This window comes from Mercenaria mercenaria, chromosome 1 (genome assembly GCF_021730395.1).
Source record: "Mercenaria mercenaria strain notata chromosome 1, MADL_Memer_1, whole genome shotgun sequence".
In the NCBI taxonomy this organism is placed as follows: domain Eukaryota; kingdom Metazoa; phylum Mollusca; class Bivalvia; order Venerida; family Veneridae; genus Mercenaria; species Mercenaria mercenaria.
In genome coordinates this window covers 115,484,194-115,488,431 of record NC_069361.1, presented here as the reverse complement: position 1 = coordinate 115,488,431, position 4,238 = coordinate 115,484,194, and positions in this window count along the sequence as shown.

The window sequence follows — 4,238 nt, the reverse complement described above, 5'->3', positions numbered from 1 at the left end:
ATTACTATCCAGAAAAGCATCTAAATCTACTGTAGGTATTTCCTTTGCTTTCGGTCTTGTCTCAACAATTTCAGGAAATTCTTCAGTTGTATCATCAGTTGTTTCAGTTATTCCCATCTTTTCTCTTCCGTAATCTTCTAATCTTTTAAGTTCATCTTGAGGAACCCATCCGACAGGTTCATCCCCCCAATCTATTGATGTATAAGGAGCCGGTTTTGATGGTAATAATGGTGGTGGTTCTTGGAATATCTGTGGTAAACCCTGATATGTTTGTATGTCTTTCATTTCATCACCTAATAACGCTAATTGTTGTTTTATTCCAGGTAATGCTTTTAACTGACTTGATAATTGTTCTTTTTGACTTTCTATTCCTTCAGTAATTGGTTTATAAATTTCAGTGTACATATCCCGATTTGTAGCTTTCTTAATTTTTTCTTTCATTATTTCTTCTCTAAGAGCCCTCATCTTTTGCCCGACTAAGTTTTTTCTTATTCTTATTTCATTAAGTTTTGATTGCATTTATATAATAATGTAAGATAATGTAAAATAATGTAAGATAATGTAAGATATTGTAAAATAATGTAAAATAATGTAATATTATATAAATGGAAATTCCAAATTATGATACAAAAAGTGATAAATCCAATAACTTTACACAATTTTATCCTTTTATGCCAGATTCATGTTTTAGAATGTTAATATGTGGATCGTCTGGATCTGGAAAAACAAATACATTAATGCATATACTTCGAAAACCTCTTATATATTATGATAAATTATACTTGTATGCTAAAAACCTAGAACAATCTAAATATCAAGATTTAATTAACAACTTAAGTCAAATTGCAAAAAAAAATTAAAGTAGATCCAAATGAAATACTTGAATGTTCTAATAATGAAATAATTGATGTTAATGATCTTGAATCAGAAAAACAAAAAGTAGTAATATTTGATGATTTTGTATGTGAAGATAAAAAAGTTCAAAATGAAATAACAAAATACTTTATTCAAGGACGTCACAAAAACTGTTGTGTTATTTATTTAAGTCAGTCTTACTATAAAACACCAAAAGATATTCGAATTAACTGTTCACATTATATTTTATTTGAAAGTCCAGGTAAACGAGAAAATGATATGATTTGTAATGAACAAAATATAGATCGTGATTCATTTGCTAATGCAACAAATCAAAAATATGATTTCTTATATATTGACAAACCAAGGAAGTTTTTAAGAAAAAACTTTACTGGTAATATATAATGGGAGTTTTTAATAATATAAAACAAATAAGTGAACCTGAAAGTATAAGTAAAGTTAAATTTGATATTGATTTAAGTGATTATGCTACTAAAAAACAATACAAAAAGCTTAGAAAGGACATGGAATCGTATCTTCATAAAAATAAGGAACTTGATAACACAATGCACAGAGCATTAGATATGGGAGGTAATGAAATAATCAACCTAGGAAATCCGGATAAACCCGCTGATGCAGTTCCAAGACGGTTTGTGTATAAAAAAATTCAAAGTGTAATAGATGACTATAATCTTGAAGATGTCAAAAGTATAAAACAAACACTAGAAGTAGAAGTAAAGAATATTGAAGAATTAACAAAAGATTTTAAAAAGAATTCATTATTAATAGTTGAATTACAAGGTAAAATTGAAGAAGAAATGAAAGCTATGGTTGATTCTATTAAAGAACTTGAAGAGAAATCTGATTTGACAGATGACAATATAAAAAAAGTATTTAGAACCAATTTTGAAAAGTTATACACTCAAGTTCAAGAATTAAAAGATAGTATGATTAAACATGAAGAACTAAAAGACAAGATTATTGAAGCTGAAAAAAAGTTACAAAATATGTATCAGTTAGAAATTAGAACAGAAATAAATAAACTAAATACTGAAACTGAAAATAAGCATAAAGATTTATTAGAATTAATTTCAAATAAACTTGCAGAATATAAATCTGAACTGGAAAAGGCAGCTTCACAAAGAGGTGATGACCATGATACAGCATTAGAGGACTTTAAAAAAGAGCTCAATTCTAAAATAGATGACTTTAAAAAACAAATTCGAAATTGGATTAGTATTGTTGACAACCGTCACAATTTAAAGTATGCAGACTTAAGTAATATTACAAAAAAATTACAAGAAGATATGACGCAGCTTAATGTTAAAGTTGAAGAACATAAAAATGAACTGGACTTTGTAGTTGAAAAATCAGTTAAACAAGGAGAGTTAATTACTGCTAATACTGAAGCAATTAACATAATTAATAATCAGCTAGAAAATTTGAAAAAACAACTTGTAGACCTGATTAATAATGTTGATGCACGTCACAATATAAAGTACGAAGAGTTAAGTAAACTTAAAGGTTTATTACAAGAAGATATTAATGAATTTAATGATAAAATTAAAAAAATAATAAATGATCTTAACTCTGCAGTTAAAATATCAGCTAAACAAGGAGAATCAATCACTGCTAATACCCAAGTAATTACTGCTAATACTAAAGCAATAACCGCTAATGTCGAAGAAATTGCTACTAATGATGAAAAAATTTCTAATAATTGGGAAAAAATTATAGTAGTAAAAGATGCTTTCTTAAAACAAGAAACACAATTAGCTAGAACAAAGAATACTGTTGACAATCTATCTGCTTCTGAAGTTGCTACAACAAAACGACTTGATGATTTAGCTGAAATAATTCTTAAACTTAAAAAGAAAGACAAAAAAAATAGAAAAAGGCTAGAGGAAGTGGGACATGAAGTGTTTCTTATTGAATATAGCAGTTTTTATACATACGTAAAAATGAAAAAGTATTTTACCCACCAGGGTGCCTGGATATATACAACATATGAAGGTATGGATGGTCTGAACTATTTAAATGAAATGAATTTAAGATCTGGAATTTTCGTAGATTTTAGAAATTTTATAAACATAACCAACAATATAGTGTAGCTGTACCAAATGTGGTTTTGAATGGTGTGTTTGTGATAAAAAAAACCGGAATGTATATAATATATATTAAATTTTTATTAACGGGGGCCAGGCCCCTAGGTGAACCGGATAAACTGAGTAAAAGCCCAATATCGCAGTTTATATTTAGGCGGTGGAATAATGATGATGATCTAATTCTTGGTATATTTGGCAGTAATATAATAAATATAGTAGCTGAGGACTTTGACACTGATCAGTTAATATCTATGTATAAGAAAAGAATTAAAGTTTATCTGTTACATGGGACAATGTTTGACATTAATCCTTATGACGATTCAACATCTACAGAAGTAACATTTACGCTTTTGCCGGGTAGTTACATCAGATTATACATATCGGATGAACCTGCACCGAATATTGTATCGGATGAACCTGTATCGGATGAACATGTATAACCTGTATCGGATGAACATGCATTCCATGATAGAAACAAACTTTTGAATTAAAAGCTTAATTAAAGTTTTAATTACTATGTGTACTCTAATAATATACTTACTAATTGAAAATAAGATCAAATACCTTACATTTTATTAATAAATATAATCTGCCAAAGTTTTGCCAAAAGTCTGCCAAGTGGCAGCAATGTGGCAGTGTCTGCCAAGTTGGCAGAAAAATGGCAGGCTTTTGATTGGTTGAATTTGTGGTTTCCCGCATTATCATTTTTAAAAAATGCACTTGATTTACCTATGACATTTATATTAAATCAGCTGTAAAACGTAAATCGATCACAAGGAAGTTTAAACGAATTGTACTACAAATGTAAACATATCGGTTTTATGAATGAAAGTAAATACCAATAGAACGACACCGGTGTCGCTTTACAAACGATATTGATTGATAAACTTGTTAAAGAAAACGACACCGGTGTCGTTAAAATTTATAGGGATAAGAGGTTAAGTCAGGTTAAACTGACCATGTTTTCGTGGTAGGATTTTGACAAATATTTGGTGGAAGTGTTTAATTATATTTTACTACAGGTTTTCATATAGTACTATGAAAACTTGTTTATTTTTTGGTTTTTAATTGTCCGGTATTGGTCAGTCCGGACCAAAGATTAAATGTTAAATTAGGTGAAATGGGGCTCCGCTGCGGTATTTTATAAACTACTAGTATGGCATCACGACTAAACAAAGTGTCGGGTCGTCGTCGCCTTTCATTTGTCGTATAATTGTGCTGGAGGGGGCGTCACATGACCAACAAATGATTTTTCGTGCGGTAGAGTTGTCGTTCTGA